At 43.9% G+C, this 12,262-nt stretch overlaps 1 pseudogene; it reads right to left on the reverse strand.

The window, feature by feature from the left end:
• Positions 1 to 4,060: 4,060 nt before the first annotated feature.
• Positions 4,061 to 5,525, reverse strand: LOC100968752 (ganglioside GM2 activator-like; annotated as a pseudogene).
• Between the last annotated feature and the right edge of the window lie 6,737 nt (positions 5,526 to 12,262).

Genomic DNA, 12,262 nt, shown 5'->3' on the forward strand with positions numbered 1-12,262 from the left:
AGATTAAAAGAAGTTAATCGCTTATGTCTTTAGGTAAATGCACACTTACACGTACACATATCGCTTAGAAGGTATATAAGCTTTGGAAAACTTTGTAATTTTTAGTTGGTCTGGCGATAATTTCCAGCCCTTCTCCCTCTAACCAGTTATAGAAATAAAAACTCCCTTTTCTCCCAGTTCATCTGCATCTCGTTATTGGGCCATGAGAATAAGGAACCCGACCCTTGGTTTGGTCCGGGAACACCACTGCACCTCAGCCTGGGTGACAGAATGAGACTCTGTTTCAAAAATAAATAAGAAAATAAAGGGATTGTGCCTCACTTATTATAGGATCTATAGGAACTACTAAAACAGGCTCATTGTCTGGGGTAAATTCCAAGGTTCTTGATCTCATGGCCAAGGAAATCAAGGATGCAGATGCATACAGACTGAGATTGGAGCAGGAGTTTAAAAGGTGAGAAGAAAGAACAGCTGTCTGTCACAGAGAGGGGTCCAAACTGATTGCCAAGTTGTAGTAAAAATGTCAGGGTTTTTAAAAAATGAGCTAGTGAGAAGGGGGTGTCTTAGCTCCATAGGGCCTGAAGAACTGGTTAGGACCAGGTGTGCCGTCTGCATAGAGCAGAGTTTCTAATAGCCCCACCCCATTCTTTGATTATGCAGGCAGGCTTTTAGTTTGTGCTGCTGTGCTGCTGCTTATCTGCGTGTGCTAAAAGGGGAGGGAGAGTTTCTGTGCCCGTTCCCAGGCACCTTCTTGCAGCTGCAGGCCTCCGCCGCCCAGTGCATGCTTCCAGCTTCCCTATCTTAGTGAGGCTAAATAGAGGGAAAGGAATGTGCTTATTAAGGTGCACTGGGGGCGGGGCGCGGTGGCTCACGCCTGTAATCCTAGCACTTTGGGAGGCTGAGGCAGGCAGATCACGAGGTCAGGAGATGGAGACCATCCTGGCTAACACAGTGAAACCCCGTCTCTACTAAAAATACAAAAAATTAGCCGGGCGTGGTGGCGGGCGCCTGTAGTCCCAGCTACTTGGGAGGCTGAGGCAGGAGAATGGCATGAACCCGGGAGGCGGAGCTTGCAGTGAGCCGAGATGATGCCACTGCACTCCAGCCTCGGCGACAGAGTGACACTCCGACTCAAAAAAAAAAAAAAAAAAAAAGTGCACTGTTTTTACTGGGGTCCATTGTAGGTATGTGAAGTTTGGTGATAACCAGGAAGCTCCCCACTCTGTGCCCAAGTTGCTTATCTGTGTTTTACAGCCTGATCTTCCAGGCTGTTCTTTGTTAGAGGAGAAGTGATTTCTTTGAACTGCATGAGGTTAGAAAGGGAGCAATTTCCGAGCTGCTTTTTGTTAGAAGGAAAGTTTTCTGCTGGGGAGTCTCTTCATCCTAACAATGTACCTAAATGATTTCTTTCTATCTCCTATATCACTATTATAGTGATGACACACAATAAACGATCAATTACTGTTTGCTAAATTAATAAATCTTATATAGACTGATTGTATTATCAATGCCCAGGCATTAGAAAAAAGCCTGAGTCCCCCCAAACTTTATTTACTACATATACCAGCAATTATCCTGCCAAACTTAAGAAAAAAACACTGCTTTTTTACTCTAAGGGATACCATTATGTAAGATGACCAGTCATCCTGGGAAAATCACTATGATTGGTCATCCTACGATTATGATAATAGTACACAAGCCTTTACAATTTTATTGTGACCCCATGGAGCTTTTATGTCTGCACTTGTATATTTTTAAAGGAGTTCAAAAGCAGACTTTGTGCCTCTGAATGTACTTACAATATTTTTCTCCTTAAAATTATGTTTTTAAGTTCATATATTTATGACAGATTAAGCTACAGTCATCCTTGACTCCCCCGATTTTTTCTTCTACATAATTAATTACTATTTTTAGTTTGCATGTGTCCTTGGGGTCTTTATTTATCCATTTATATGCATATTTATACAAATAAACTGATGAAAATACACAGTATTATTTTAGGAGTGCTTATTTTAAAAATATATTATGCAAATTGTTTTTTACTTAAAAATTTGCTATAGTTCATTTTAATGAGAACTCTATAGCATTTATCACGTATAATTAAACATAACTAAATATAAAAGACAATCCAGCCTGGGCAACATGGCAAAACTCTGTCTCTACAAAAAATACAAAAGCTAGCTGGACTTGGTGGTGTGTGTCTATTTGCCAGCTACACAGGAGGCTGAGGTGGGAGGATAGCTTGAGGCTGGAAGGCTGAAGCTGCAGTGAGCTGTAATCACACCACTGCACTCCAGCCTGGGTGACAGAGTGAGACCCTGTCTGAAAAACAACAACAACAAAAAAAGAACGAACAGTAGTTTTTGTATCAATCTAGTTATTCCTAGAGAATTAATAATAACTCTCTCTCTCTTTTTTCTCTCTGAGACAGAGTCCCAGTCTGTTGTCCAGGGTGGAGTACAGTAGTGCAATCTCAGCTCACTGCAATCTCCTCCTCTGGGGTTCAAGTGATTCTGGTGCCTCCTCGAGTAGCTGGGACTTCAGGCACACACCACCATGCCTGACTAATTTTTGTATTTTTAGGAGAGAGGGGGTTTCCCCATATTTATTGCTATTCCAGGCTTCAAATGAGCCCAGAACTCAGGTCTGGTGTGTGGTTCAGAAGTTGTCATGGCATAACAGGGTGGTGGACAAATCCAGGCAGCCTGACCTTGAGTCCACCTTATCTTCCTTGGACCCCTGCTCCAGAAAGCAGCTGTTGGTGGGGCCAACTCTTCCACATCTGCCTCATTCACCCTACAGAGCTCCAAGACTGGGGCAGGTGGCCTGCTGATCCCCATAGCTCACAGATGAGAGGCTGCCCATACCTCTCCTAGCACTGGAAGGGCCTTCTCCTTAAGATCAGACACGATGGATTTGGCCTTGTGGAGGGAGAAGTGGTGCCACAGGAGTTGTTTTGAGAGGACAAGGCATGCACCGTCTTAGATCAGAGGCTGCAAAATGGCCTCCCACAAGCTGGCTTTCCCCACTCACATGTCCGCTCAGCCCCTTTGGGCTGCACAGTGTTTAAGGAAAATAATTGCCGGGCACTATGGCTCACACCTGTAATCCCAGCACTTTGGGAGGCTGAGGCGGGTGGATCACGAGGTCAAGAGATCGAGACCATCCTGGCCAACATGGTGAAACCCTGTCTCTACTAAAAATGCAAAAATTAGCTGGGTGTGGTGGTGCGTGCCTATAATCCCAGCTACTCAGGAGGCTGAGGCGGGAGAATCATTTGAACCCGGGAGGCGGAGGTTGCAGTGAACCGAGATCGTGTGACTGCACTCCAGCCTGGTGACAGAAGGAGACTCTGTCAAAAAAAAAAAAAAAAAAAGAAAAAGAAAAAGAAAAATAATTAGTTGCCAATCTTTTGAAATGGTAAGATTTCATATAAAATTCTGGATTTTTGGCTTCTCTAGGAGTAAAAATTGAAACTATCTGTCAAATACTGGGCCTATGACATTCTTATGTGGCACTAATTTTTATAGCAAGGTAGCAGTTGTCGTCACAGACTGGCTGGCTGTGTACTCTCCAACTTACTCCAGTCCTTGTCACCCTTAATTATATTTCCAACTGGAGACCAGGCCTCAGCAGCCTTGTATCAATGCACATGTGCTGTGACTTTCTGTATAGAATAAGAAAGAGTTACATTGTAGTATTATCTTTATCTAAAAAGGAAAAACAAACATCTCCCTTGGAAGCAACCTGTTTCTCATGGTCCTTGTCACTCATCTCTTGCTTGGCCCTGTGGGCACCTGTGTTTGTAAACAATAGAGCACTCCTATCTCCTATCTCCCCCAAGAGACTCCTCCCACACACCCTGCTCTCCAGGATACACTGTACCCCAGTATTAATTGGGCAAATCTAGAAAAGAAATCAAAATTAATCATAGAAGTTAAGGGATAAATAGACTAAGACCAACTACTTTTCCCCTTAATTGTAAGAGGGAGCTGGAGTAGAACAAAAATGTTAATACTCTCACTCTGCTTTTAACTCAGTGACAAAAAAAAGTCACAAAGATTTTTCAGGAGGTCAAGATTAGATCAGTGTAAACATGAGGCCCCAAAACACATTGGTTCCCATTCCTCAACTGTTTTGGAAATGAATGAAGCTCTTTAGAGAGAATGTCTAAAGGAGGATGGGTAATGTGGCCAGCCCAGCAGATGTCCTGGGCTATCAAGAACTGTTCAACTCTGGCCAGGCATGGTGGCTCGCCCTGTAATTCCAGCACTTTGGGAGGCTAAGGCGGGCAGATCACTTGAGGTCAGGAGTTCGAGACCAGCCTGGCTAACATGGAGAAACCCTGTCTCTACTAAAAATACAAAAATTAGCTGGGTGCCATGGCGCCTGTCTGTAATCCCAGCTACTCAGAAGGCTGAGGCAGGAGAAGCGCTTAAATCTGGGAGGTGGAGGTTGCCCTGAGCTGGGATCGTGCCACTGCACTCCAGCCTGGGTGACAGAGTGAGACTCTGTCTCAAAAAACAAACAAAACAAAACAAAAAAACTGTCCAACTCATCCTGCCTTAGTTCAGGGCTGCTTGTCCCAGCCTAAAATGTAAGTGGCACACAATGATTTTCAGTGAGGATAGCTGACTCATTGCAGAAAGGGCCTTGAGGGGCAGAGAGTCAAAATTTGACATTGACAAGCACAAGACAGAGGAAAAGGAACCTTCCTCATATCCCTTAATTCTGCTGTGGCTGATGCCATGTTATATTCCCTTTAGAGAGACAGCAATCTTTTTTTTTTTTTTTTTTTTTTTTGAGACTGAGTCTCGCTCTGTTGCCCAGGCTGGAGTGCAGTGGCACAGTCTGGGCTCACTGCAAGCTCCGCCTCCTGGGTTCATGCCATTCTCCCGCCTCAGCCTCCCAAGTAGGTGGGACTACAGGCGCCCGCCACCAGTTTCACCTTGTTAGCCAGGATGGGAGAGACAGCAATCTTGAGGCAGCTCAGACGCTTTCCTCCGCTGCTCAGGATGCTCTCAATGCGGTAGTTTTTGGTGCTGAGCCAGCTGGGCAGCTCCAGGTCAGGCACAGTGAACTCACTCATGGTGAGTAGGTGCCTACTTTGAAGGGACAGTGGCAAAGAAGCCCATAGGTATGCAGGGGCTCTGGGCAGGGCTCCCTAGGGGGAATGAAAATATCAAGCACATCACAGAAGTTTTCATAGGCACAGCTGCCAATCTGTTCCATGCATGAGATCTTGACCCAGAAGCCAGACACTTCCTTCTCTATAGTTAATTCCTCCCTTCAGAGGAGATTTGAGGGGGACACTGGTTCTTGTCCTCAGCACTGATGATCATGTTCCCAGGAACGACGTTGGGGTCAGCTTCCAGAGACAGGCTTTTGATCACCACAGGGTCCTTCCCTTTGTCCCAGTTATCCCAGGGAAAGCTACTAATCTGGTTCAGGTGGACGTGGGCAGGGGCTGCTAGGCCTGCAAGAAGCAAGCCCAGGACAATCAGGAGTGGAGCCTCCATCAGGGATTGCACTGCGAAGGGTGAGTCTGTGTGGAGTTAACCACCCACATTTTCAATCCTTTAAGTTACAAATCTCAATAAACAAAGTTCTGGAAAAAAAATTATTCTGGCTTGTGTTGTGATTCTACCTCTTAGCCTGGTGAAAGAGAGACACAGAGAGTGAGAAGAAAGGAGAAGGGAAACAGAGAAAGGGAATAGTGTGATAGGGTGGGATGACAAGAGAACCTTGATTTATGGTTTCGTCAAGACTGCACACAATGGAGAAGGTCTTTTCTGTAAAAGAAATTAGGAGTGTTGTCACAAAGAGGGGAAATATGCTAGGCAGTCAAAATTTCCAACAACTGTCACAGCAGATATTCTATGCTTTGAAGCAAAACTTTTTCAGATGTCAAAATAGTCAGCATATGCGTAATTCATGTAATTATGATTGTTTTCCTAAAAGGAGTAAGTCATTTTTCTTAGTAGAAAGATGCTTATATATTCATTGCCCCAAATGGGCCATTTATCTATTCAACGTATATTTGTTGAATATTGATCATGTTTCAGTCACTGTTTTAGGTGTGGGTGATAGTGGTGAACAGGATATAAACACTGCCATCATAGAGATCACATTCTAGCGGGTCAAATAGGTGATTTTTAAAAAAAGTAGATAGACTCACATGACGATTTCAGGTAATAAATCAAGGTAAAAGGAATGGGGGTATTTTGCTTATGGTGATCAGAAATGACTTCTTTGTGGAGGTGACATAACAGTGGAGAATTAAATGACATAAAGGGTCATGGCAAGCAAAATTTGAGGAACGTTCTAAGTGGAGAGGGAAATAAGGATAAAGATGGAGGGCGGAAAAAAGCTTGCCATGTTTCAGTCACTGCAAGAAAGGCAGTGAAGCTGCAGCTGCGTGAGAGAGTTGGAGAGGGGCAGGAGATGAGATAAGAGCATTAAGTTGGTTGTCAGAGCATTAAGTTGGTCACCAGGGTATGAAGGGCCTCATATGGAGTCTGAAATCTATTATAAGTGGGTTGGGAAACTCTTGAAGAGTTTTGAGTAGGGAAGTATATGCTTTATGGCAGCTGAAGGGAGAATGGATTTGAAGGAGCAAGAGTGGAAGAAGGAAGACTACTACTGCACTGAGAGGTGAAGCCAGCTGGGTTCTGGGTCGGGTGGGGACTTGGAGAACTTTTCTGTCTAGCTAAAGGATTGTAAACACACCAATCAGCACTCTGTGTCTAGCTAAAGGTTTGTGAATGCATCAATCAGCACTCTGTAAAAATGGACCAATCAGCACTCTGTAAAATGGACCAGGTTTGTGAATGCATCAATCAGCACTCTGTAAAAATGGACCAATCAGCACTCTGTAAAATGGACCAATCAGCAGGATGTGGGCTGGGCCAAATAAGGGAATAAAAGCTGGCCACCAGAGCCAGCCCCAGCAACCCACTGGGGTCACCTTCCATGCTGTGGTAGCTTTGTTCTTTCGCTCTTCCCAATAAATGTTGCTGCTGCTCACTCTGGGTCCACACTACTTTTATGAGCTGTAACACTCACTGGGAAGGTCTGCAACTTCACTTTTGAAGCCAGTAAGACCATGAACCTGCCAGGAGGAACAAACAACTCTGGACATGCCACCTTTAAGAGCTGTAACACTTGCTGCGAAGGTCTGCGGCTTCACTCTTGAAGTCAGCAAGACAATGAACCCACCAGAAGGAAGAAACTCCGTACACATCTGAACATCTGAAGGAACAAACTCCACTCACCAAGAGGGTCCGTGGCTTCATTCTTGAAGTCAGCAAGACCAAGAACCCACCAGAAGGAAACGCATTCCAGACACAGCTCTAGTCCAGGTCAGAGATGGACGGGGCTTGGGCTGAGGTGGTAGCTGTGAAGGCATTAAGAAGTCAGTTTCCATTTAGACATTATGAAGTATGCAGATCTTGTTGGTAGATTGAGTGTAGGAGGGTGAATGAAAGAGAGTAACCAAGGCTAGCTCATAAGCGCTTGGTTTGAGCAACTCGGCAAGTGAGATGGGAATGATTGGGATAAAAAGCAGGTTTTTGGTGTAGAAAATAGATCTGTTGGTCGGGTTTGGTGGCTCATGCCTATAATCCCAGCACTTTAGGAGGCCAAGGTGGGTGGGTCACCTGAGGTTAGGAGTTCAAGACCAGCCTGACCAACATGGTGATACCCTGTCTCCACTGAAAATACAAAAAATTAGCTGGGCATGGTGGCAGGCGCCTGTAATCACAGCTACTCGGTAGGCTGAGGTAGAAGAATTACTTGAACCCGGGAGGCGGAGGTTGCAGTGAGCCAATATTGTGCCATTGCACACCAGCCTTGGTGACAAGAGCAAAATTCCACCTCGAAAAAAAAAAAAGAAAATAGATCTGTTTTGGCTATGTTAAATTTGAGATACGTATTGGACAACCAAAGGAAGCTGCTGAACTTTGTATAGAAAAATCCGGGACTCTGAGGAGAAATAAATCTTTGAGAGGTCACTGTAGAGCTGGTCATTAAAACCATGGACCTGTGGTTAGAAGGAGAGTGTAAGTACAGAGAAAAGAGAGCTAAGAAAAACAAAACACAAAAAACTGAGTAAAGGAAGAAAGCGATCGCAAAGGAGGAGTAGGAAAATAGGCTTTAGAATTTTGGGGAAGGCCGGTCACGGTGACTCATTTCTGTAATCCCAGAACTTTGGGAGCCGAAGTGGGAGGATCTATTGAGCTCAGGAGTTCAAGACCAGCCTGAGCAACATAGGAAAATCCCATCTCTACAAACAATTTAAAAAATTAGCCAGGCATGGTGAGGCGTGCCTGTGGTCCCAGATACTCGGGAGGCTAAAGTGAGAAGATCATTTGAGCTTAAGAGGTCAAGGCTGCAGTAAACTGTGATGGTCTGAGGAGATGGCTGAAGCAAAGATTTCAGAGACAGGAAATGATCCTCAGTGGTCAAGGACTTGAGAAGCCCAAGTGTTGGTTGACTCATGTATTTGGATTGTAGAATCAGTAAGATGCATGATAGCAGTTGTGGTAGAAAGACACAGAAGCTCAAGAGCTTCACATCTTTAAGGAACGAGGGAGGTTGATAGATAGTCATAAAATAAAAGGGCAGGGGATATGAGAACATCTAATGGAATGTTCTTTAAAGAGTAAAACTTTTGTATATGAGAATGAGGGGCAAGGATATTTATACCATCTCCAGGCATTGTGAGAGGTTGAATGTGGAAAGAAAAAATTACACACGAGGAGGACCCAGGTGTAGCAGTGTACTCAAAGGGGTTATTGAGGAGCACATAGAGTAGGAAACACTCAGGTGTTTGAGGATAGAGGGGGTTTTGCTGACACTTGTGAATTCCATAGGACATAGTAGAGATATTTGTGTGGCTCAGGAAGGACAAAGATTGGACCAGTCAGACATGTACAGTGTCCTGTGGGGAGAAAAATCTAGTGATGACCCTAAATTTTGGAACTTGGACTTTTGTGGATGACTCAGGTAAATAGGAAAGCAAGGCATGATGGCATTAGCTCCTTAGAAGGTGGGAGGTCAGTTCATTTATAGCCTCTTTCTCTGGTGTGGACTCTTGGGTGGTTTCTAGTGGTAAGGCTGTGGGAGGAACAATCTCACCAGGGGCTCCAAGCAAACAATTCCTGCTCTTCAGACTCCTCCTGATGTTTTTTATAGCACATGATATCTTGATGCCTTACCATCCTGGTCACCCTCTACTGATTGCATTCAGTCAATCAACGTCATTGTTAGAATGTGTCTTTTAGAACAGAATATGATATTCTGAATGTGGGCTAGAAAGTACAGGGTTCCCTGAACTTGGTACCTCTTTTGACTTAGATACTATTGTTACATTCATCCACCTGTTTGTGCTTCTCAGTTCATGGTGAGATAATTATTCTGGGACTTTTTGTCCCCCTCAGGAACTGCCATTGTGCTAATTCTTCCTGTTATCCTACAGTTGTAGAATTATACAGTTCTTGAACACAATCAGTCGGACATATTCAATCTAGCATATTTTATAGATGGGAAACAGAGCTCCAGTTAGAATAAGTGATGAGTCTGATTTGATATTTTGAATCAAATACTTGGCTGGTTTAGAAAAACACAAGGTTAATGAAATCACTTGCAACTAGTTTCAGTTTAGGGATGTGAATCCAAACTTCTTTCTCTTTGGTAAGTGTGGGCTAATCTAAAGAACAAAGGGACATTCTCCTGGTGGTGGTTGGATTTACCCTTGCATAGTGGGATTTGCCTACAGCCTTGATAGCCCAGATACCTGACCTGGAATTGGGGCAACTTGTCTACTCACTTTATAGGAGCTGATTTACCTTTGGATTTGTGCTTTTTTTTTTTTTTTTTTTTTTTTTTGAGACAGAGTCTCACTCTGTCTCCCAGGCTGGAGTGCAATGGTGTGATCTCGGCTCACTGCAACCTCCGCCTCCCTGGTTCAAGCAATTCTCCTGCCTCAGCCTCCCGAGTAGCTGGGACTACAGGTGCACGCCACCATGTCCGGCTAATTTTTGAATTTTTAGTAGAGACGAGGTGTCACCATATTAGTCAGGCTGGTCTCCAACTCCTTACCTCATGTGATCCACCCACTTTGGCTTCCCAAAGTGCTGGGATTACAGGTGTGAGTCACTGCATCCGGCAGGATTTGGCTTTCTTTACCCTCTTTGAATTTTTATCTGAAAGTAACAGGCCAGTCATGGATTTCATCCTGTCTTTTACAAATTGTCCCACTAAACAAAATGTTTTCTCCATGTAATATGACTTTTAGTTTATGTTTTTATCAGGTACACTCTGAGTATTTACTCCATCCCCTACTCATACCGTGTAACTTGATGTGGTCTCATCAACAAAGCCTATAGCTCATAATTGCTACTTGCATTATCACAAAATCAAATCATGCATTGTACTGTAGATGTCACTTAACTGTAATAACATTAAAGAAAAAACATGTTTAAAATGAACCTAATGTAGTCTGTGTCAACATTAAATGTTTATTCCCTTTTCACTGTAATATGGGAAGACAAAATTTATTTTTTAATTATAATGTGAAACTATGTTGAGACATGGTAGGGGGATGAAAATTTTGATGAAACCATTGTTGACAGACTAGTTAAGTGAGCCTGCCTTTTACATACAAGAGGAAGAAAAAAACCTAAACAAATCTAAATAACCAAGCATCATTTTTTTTAAGACCTGGATAACATGCTGAATTATTATTTTTTTCCTTTTTGGAGACAAGGTCTTGCTGTGTTGCTCAGGTTGGAGTGCAATGGCACAATTATAACTTACTGTGGCCTCAAACTCTTGCATTCAAGTGATCTTCCTGCCTTGGTCTCCCAGTGTTGGGATTACAAGCATGAGCCACCACGCATAGCCTAAACATCTTTTTTTCTCTCTCTCTCTCTTTGAGACATGGTCTTGCTCTTTCACCCAGGCTGGAGTGCAGTGGCACGATCTCAGCTCACTGCAACCTTGACCTTCTGGGCTCAAGCAATCCTCCCACCTAAATCTCTCAAGTAGCTGGGATTATAGGAGCATGCCACCATGCCTGGCTAATTTTTGAGGGTTTTGTAGAGATGGAGTCTTGTCATGTTGTCCAGACTGGCCTTGAACTCCTGAGCTCAAGCAATTCACCTGCCTTGGCGTCCCAAAGTGTTGGGATTACAGGCGTGAGCCACTGCACCTAGCCAGCATCAACTTCTTAAAGTAAGCATCACAGCTGTAGGCTGATTCATGTACCTGGGTTTATAGAAAATAAGTATCAATTCCTTGCATTTCTCTCTAGGGAAATTTAGATCAAATCAATTTTCTGATTGTTTGTTATACAAGGATGACAACCTACTTATCTAACATCCATTACCCTAGTCCTTTCATTCTTTTCCTACTTAGAGCTGATATAGTATAGTGGTTAAGAGCATGAGCTCTGGAATCGGCTGCATCTAGATTTGAATCATGGCCATGCCATGCACTAGTTTTCAGTTATTTAATTTCCTTTTTATTTTTCTGGTTTTTTGTTTTGTTTTGTTTTGTTTTTTGAGGCAGAGTCTCCTTCCGTTGACCAGGATGGAGTGCAGTGGCACAATCTTGGCTCACTGCAACCTCCACTTTTCAGGTTCAAGAGATTCTCCTGCCTCAGCCTCCCAAGTAACTGGGACTACAGGTTCGCACCACCATGCCTGGCTAATTTTTTTGTATTTTTAGTAAAGATGGAGTTTCACCATGTTGGCCAGGCTGGTCTCGAACTCCTGACCTCAAATGATCCACCTGCCTTGGCCTCCCAAAGTGCTGGGATTACAGGTGTGGGCAACTGTGCCCAGTTGGAGTCATTTAACTTCTTTGGACCTCAGTTTTCTCACCTATAAAAGGGGAACAGTGGGCCGGGCAGGGTGGCTTATGCCTGTAATCTCAGCACTTTGGGAGGCCGAGGTGGGTGGATCACCTGAGGTGGGAGTTCAAGACCAGCCTGGTCAACATGGTGAAACCCCATCTCTACTAAATATATTTAAAAAATTAGCTGGGCGTAGTGGTGGGCACCTGTAATCTCAGTTACTCAGGAGGCTGAGGCAGGAGAATTGCTGCAACCTGGGACACGGAGGTTGCAGTAAGCTGAGATCGCACCATTGCACCCCAGCCAGGGTGACAACAGCAACACTCTGTCTCAAAAAAAAAAGGGGGGGTGGGGGGTACAATGATACTTGTTTAATAGGGCTACTGTAAATATTAGTGAATGAAT

The sequence above is a fragment of the Pan paniscus genome, chromosome 1 (genome assembly GCF_029289425.2).
Source record: "Pan paniscus chromosome 1, NHGRI_mPanPan1-v2.0_pri, whole genome shotgun sequence".
Classification (NCBI taxonomy): Eukaryota; Metazoa; Chordata; class Mammalia; order Primates; family Hominidae; genus Pan; species Pan paniscus.